Source organism: Schistocerca nitens, chromosome 3 (assembly GCF_023898315.1).
Source record: "Schistocerca nitens isolate TAMUIC-IGC-003100 chromosome 3, iqSchNite1.1, whole genome shotgun sequence".
Classification (NCBI taxonomy): Eukaryota; Metazoa; Arthropoda; class Insecta; order Orthoptera; family Acrididae; genus Schistocerca; species Schistocerca nitens.
Genome location: NC_064616.1, coordinates 71791847 through 71798487, shown reverse-complemented (window position 1 = coordinate 71798487; position 6641 = coordinate 71791847). Strand labels below are relative to the sequence as shown.

Here is a 6641-nt window from a genome sequence, read left to right as displayed (position 1 = left end):
CAACAGCATGGATCACAAGCAAAACAAGTTTTCAGTATTCGTTAATTATTTGTAGCGCACTGAAGAAATAATATAAATTGTATCTGGTACAAAGTGTTGGCATATGGACAGACAACGACCATATCACAGAACTTCGGACTCATGAGTCCTCTCCCTCCATCGGCTCCTCACCCTCCCCCCCCCCTTTCATTCCCTCATCTGTCCGGGTCCCCCCATCTTCCCTGGCGTGTGGCGTGTCATCTAACCGAGCGAGGTGGCGCAGTGGTTAGCACACTGGACTCGCATTCGGGAGGACGACGGTTCAATCCCGTCTCCAGCCATCCTGCTTTAGGTTTTCCGTGATTTCCCTAAATCGTTTCAGGCAAATGCCGGGATGGTTCCTTTGAAAGGGCACGGCCGATTTCCTTCCCCATCCTTCCCTAACCCGAGCTTGTGCTCCGTCTCTAATGACCTCGTTGTCGACGGGACGTTAAAAAACACTAACCTAACACTAACGTGTCATCTCCGTGCCAACGTTTTAGTGCAGTGCTTTAAGTGTGTGTTAAATGTTGTGTGTCTTTTCCGAAGTGTTGCGAACAGACACCATACTGTCACTGGATGTGATTTTTTAATCTCTTGCGAATATAAACCAGTCTGTCGCCGCGTTTATTTTTATTGTCTGCCTACTATTGTACCTGTCTGCTTACTGTGTGTTTGAATTAGCTTCGCCAACGCTTTGTTTTATATTTTGACTTCCACAACTTTCCGCCGTTTAACAATTTAAAAGATACTGTTTCTATCGCCTGCTTTTCTTATTTATTGTCTTCTCATTATGTTTTTTCACAATTCTACAGGATGAAAAGCGGCGTACTAAGCAGCTTCTGACTCAAGCTGCATGTAATCGTGACTTATTTAGTTTCATAAACAAAAAATGGTCTTTCACACAAATATGACGATCGAAATATTCAGTACGTTTGCAAATAATTATAGAAATTTTGAAAATCTACCTGAGGATTGCAATGTATACGTCCTTGACATTTTTAACGCAAAAATATTTGTCATTGAAACTAGAATTACCTTGCAGGTCGATCAGTTACCTCTGCAGATGCACAGGGCGCTATCAACTGAAACGCAAACAGTCTCGAAACAGAGATAGGATACTAACACTGCTCTCAAAACGTTTATACAACCATCCTTTAATTCTTGCAAAGCACATTGAATTCTACAAATCTCGAGAGTTCTTTACCGCTAGTAAGCGTAGGGAACGGGACTGTCTTTGTCAAAATGTGTCCGTCCTACAACTCAGTTTTCTGTTTAAATGCATCCCCGACAAATCAGATAGAAGCTACCTTGCAGTGTTTTCGTGTGCGCAGTGTGTAGTCAAGTCCACTTAAGATGGAAAGTCTGCAGTCCATTCCGAATGTTGTAATTTTCGTCCCTGCACTTCTTTTTGCTTCATAAATTCAACAATAGCGAGTTTTAAATAGAAAAATCGTTCCAGACGCTTCCCTTAACTTAATGAACGTACTTTTCAGTAATATATAAAGTCTCCATACTCTTCGTTTACATCCATTGAAAATTGTTTCAACTGACAATCGAATAATAGAGGCGACTTCAAGAACTTTACTATTTGTATCACCAGTTTCTTCAAGCAATCCATGCCTGCAAATTTAGCACAAAGTACTTTTTGATGTACGGAGAATTGCATCCCGTCTGTCGATCGATGTAATTTTTGGCTCTTTCAGCCCGCATCTCGTGGTCTTGCGGTAGCGTTCTCGCTTCCCACGCCCGGGTTCCCGGGTTCGATTCCCGGCGGGGTCAGGGATTTTCTCTGCCTCGTGATGGCTGGGTGTTGTGTGCTGTCCTTAGGTTAGTTAGGTTTAAGTAGTTCTAAGTTCTAGGGGACTGATGACCATAGATGTTAAGTCCCATAGTGCTCAGAGCCATTTGAGTCATTTGAACATACCACGGCACTACACTGAACAGATATTTGAATGTTGTGCAGGGGCAGTTGAATTTAGCGAAACTAAACTTGTAATTGTTGTTGTTTATAGGTCCCCTGGCCGACGGCCTTGCCGCAGTGGTAAAACTGGTTCCCGCCAGATCACCGAAGTTAAGCACTGTCGGGCTGGGCTAGTACTTGGATGGGTGACCATCTGGTCTACCGAGCACTGTTGGCAAACGGGGTGCACTCAGCCCTTGTGAGGCAAACTGAGGAGCTACTAGATTGAGAATCAGCGGCTCCAGTCTCGGGAGCTGACATACGGCCGGGAGAGCGGTGTGCTGACCACATGACCCTCCATATCCTCATCCGGTGGCGCCTATGGGCTGAGAATGACACGGCGGGCGGCGGTACCGTTTGGCCTTCATGGCCTGTTCCTGAGGAGTCTATTGGTCCCCTAACTCCGACTTCAGAGCATTTCACTTTCTAGGAAGTACCAGAAATTAGTTGTATGTGGTGTCTTCAGTATTAATTTTGTGTATGATGGTGCAAGAAAAAGGATGCTGGTAGATCTCCTAAATTCATACGATCTGTTGCAGACTGTGATTTTTCCAACTAGGTTGCGGGGGAACAGTAAGTAGCACTGCCATGGACAATATTTTTATTCGTTCTTCGTTACTAGATGGGAAATCTGTTAGTAAATAACGTTACGTATAATTACAAACTATGTAGAAAAGTTAATCCAATAGCAATAGGGAGTTTTCTTAAAATTGTCAAGGAAGAAGAGTGGCAGGACGTTTATAGTGCCGATAACATAGATGACAAATATAATACTTTCCTTATCACATTTCTTATGCTCTTTGTGAGTTATTTTCCATTCGAACGTTCTAAACGGGTTACTAGCAGGAAAAGGTAGCCTGGGTGGCTGACTAGTGGGATAAGGATATCATATAGAACGAAGCGGGAATTATATCCAAATGTTAGAAGTGGTCAGAATCAAGCTACAGTAGCTCGCTAAAAACAGTACTGTAAGGTGTTTAAAATGTTATTAGGAAGGCAAGTAGTATGTGGTATTCAAATGTGGTAGCTAATTCACAGGACAAAATTAAAACCATTTGGTCAGTTGTGAAGGAAGTGTCTGGTCAGCAGCACAAGGTTGACGATGTAAAGGCAGTTATTGGTAAAAATTGTTCTGTTGGTCATAAATCAGATATACGTAGAGTATTTAACTATCATTTTCTGAGAATTTCTGGTGAATTAAATAAAAATTTAGTTTCTACAGGGAATCATATAACTTTCTTGGCAAACGCCTTTCCGAGATTGATGTCTGAAGTACCCTCTGTTGTGCAGACAAGGGGGAGATTGAGTCACTAATTAAATCACTGAAGACTAAGGATATGATGGAGTGCCTAGCAGAATATTACAGTACTGTACTGCACATGTTAGCCTTGTATTTAGCCATATTTGTAATTTTTCCTTCAGGAATGGTCAGTTTCCTGAAAGATTAAAGTATTTAGTAGTAAAGCCGCTTTATAAAAAGGGAGAAAAGGATAATGTAGACAATTTTAGACCTATTTCTATGTCATCAGTGTTTGCTAAAGTTATTGGAAAGGTTGTGTATAAAAGGAAAATTGATCATTTTATTTCACACGATTTGCTGTCAAATGTATAGTTCGGCTTTAGAAGTCGTTTAACAACTGAAAATGCTATATTCTCTTTTCTCTGTGAGGTACTGGATGGGTTAAACAAAAGGTTTCGACGATAGGCATATTTTTAGGTTTAACTAAGGCATTTGATTGCGTTGATCACAAAATATTGCTCCAGAAGTTGGACTATTACGGAATATGGGGAGTAGCTCACAATTGCTTCGCCTCTTAATTTAGCAACATACAGCAAAAGGCCATTATTCACAGTGTTGAAAATGGCTGTGATGTGGCGTCTGAGTGGGGTGCAGTCAAGTGGAGCGTGCCCCAGGGATCAGTGTTGGGGCCACTCTTGTTCCTTATTTATATAAATGATATGCCCTCTAGTATTACAGGTAACTAAAATATTTCTGTTTGATGATGACAGTAGTTTCGTAGTAAAGGATGTTGTATGCAACATAGGCTCAGGTTCAGATAGTACAGTTCATGACATAAGTTCATGGCTTGTAAAAAATAAACTAACCCTAAATCACAGTAAGACTCAGTTTTTAGAGTTACTAACACACAATTCAACAAAACCTGACGTTTTACTTTCACAGAATGGGCATATGCTTAGTGAAACTGATGAATTCATATTTCTAGTTTTTCAGATAGGTAGTAAACTGCTGTGGAAAGCCCACGATCAGGAACTTGTTCAAAGACTTAATGCTGCCATTTCTACTATTCGAACGCTATCTGAAATAAGTGATCGTTCGACACGAAAATCAGTCAACTTTGCTTATTTTCATTCGCTTTTGTCGTATGGTATTATATTTTGGGGTAACTCTTCCCATTCTAAAAGGATATTTTTGGCTCAGAAATGTCCGGTTTGGGCAGTAAGTGGTGTAAGTTTACGAACCTCTTGTTGACCACTGTTCACGAGTCTGTGTATTTTGACATTGGCCTCTCAATATGTTGTAATTGCAATTTTATTTATCCTGTAGATCATACATTGTGTGCAGAGAAGCACATGATAGTATAGGACAAGTAAAAAATGGAGATGAGGTGATACATGGTTAAAATAATTATGACAGTTATCTTATAATGAGTAAAAATCTCTCGGTGTACATGCCGCGTCAATTCAGGATAAAACTCCAAGCTTTCGACCACTACCTCCATGGTCGTCGTCAGAGCTAAAACTGACTGTCGTGAACTAGCGAGGTTCCCACTTTTATATGCAAAGGACGGCTTCTGATTGGCTGGAATACGTCATAGCAGCAGCGATATGGCGCGTAGTGAAGTGGTGCCCTCTATTTCCATAGATGTAGTTGCTATCCCGCGTTGCTTGCAGCGCCATCCCTTGAATCAGGAGGTAAAGTGCGAGAAGTTTTTCTCTGCGATTTTTCTTTATCCAGTGCACTCTTCCAAGTGTTGCTAAGTGCATAGCCGTTGTCTCTGTTAAAGTTATTATCGCTAAAGTCTAATTTCGACTGCTTTCCGGATCACAGAGTCCCAGTAATTCGATGCGTGGGCTATTACTCTGGTTTCTTCAAATAAAATCTTATGCTTGTTAAGCAGGCTATGTTCAGCCACCGCTGATTTTTCCAAATACCTGTATTTCAGGTGGCGTTGGTGCTCGATGCAGCGGTCGGCAACGGTTCTTACAGACTGGCCCACGTAATTCTTGCCGCATTCGCAAGGAATAGTATAAATTCCCGGCACTCTTAAGCCGAGACTATCTTTGACTGGTCTCAACATTTCCTTAATTTTCCTAGGTGGTCGGAAAACTGGTTTTATTCCTTGCCTCTTCAGGACTCTGGCTATCTTGCTCGTTGTAGCACCGCAAAAAGGAAGCCGCGCTATGTGTTGGTCCTCTTCTTGCATATGGCCGGCATTGTGTCTTACTTTCTTGGACAATACTGATTTAATTTCACCGGCAGAATAACCATTCCTCTTGAAACTGTCGTCAAATGGTTAATCTCGGGACCGAGGTGGTCCTTGTCGGAAATAGTCCTGGTTCTGTGTACTAAAGTATTCAGCATAGCTTTCTTCTGAGACGCTTGATGGAAGCTATGGCTATGCAGATATAAGTCTGTATGGGTTGGCTTCCTGTACACAGAATGCCCAGTCGTCCATCCGGCTTTCGCTCCACCAACACATCTAAAAAAGGTAACTTCCCTTCCTTCTCTACCACCAATGTAAATTTTATGTTTGGATGTACACCATTCAGATGTTCGACGAACTGCTGCAGCGTGTCGCTGCCGTGTGGCCAGATTAAAAAAGTATCGTCGAGTATCTGTAGAAGCATGAAGGGTGGAGGTGAGCACTGCTCAGGGCTCGTTCTTCAAAGTCCTCCATGAAAAAATTCGCTATTGCTGGTGACAGTGGCGAACCCATGGCTGTTCCATCTGTCATTTCATAATAATTTCCACTGTATAAAAAATAAGTGGTCGTCAAGGTATGCCGGAACAACTTCAAAATTTCTGAGGAGAAATGAGCAGCCAACAGTTGTAATGTGTCATCCACAGGTACTTTGGTGAACAGAGAAACCACGTCGAGGCTGACCATGATATCACTTGGGCCTATCTTCATCTGTTTTATGATATCAACAAACATTTTTGAATTCTTAATATGATGTGGGCAGTGACCAACTATAGGCGCCAACAATTTAGTTAAGTGTTTTGCAAGCCTGTACGTAGGAGAGCCAATAGCGCTAACAATCGGTCTCAACGGGACGTCCTCCTTATGAACCTTTGGCAAACCGTACAGTCTTGGTGGCCTAGGTGCTCTCGGCCGTAAGTTCTTCACCAGTTCGTCGGAGAGGCCAGAGTTTTTTAGTAGCTCCCTTGTCTTCCTGCTGAGCGCCGATGTGGGATCCCATCTGAGAATCCGGTATGTGCTGTCCTCCAGTAATAATCCAACTTTCTTGTGGCAATCTGTAGCATTGAGGATTACCGTGGCGTTCCCCTTGTCAGCAGGTAAAACAACTAGATCTTCATCCTTCTGCAACAATTTCAGTCCTTGTCTCTACTCTCTGCTGATGTTTGACTTAGGCGGCTTGGATGTCGCTAGAATCCGGCTAGTAGCAAGCCTTACGT

General features: G+C 42.3%; 1 pseudogene; it reads left to right on the top strand.

The window, feature by feature from the left end:
- Positions 1-2041: 2041 nt before the first annotated feature.
- On the top strand, positions 2042-2159 carry LOC126250268 (5S ribosomal RNA; annotated as a pseudogene).
- Positions 2160-6641: the final 4482 nt, after the last annotated feature.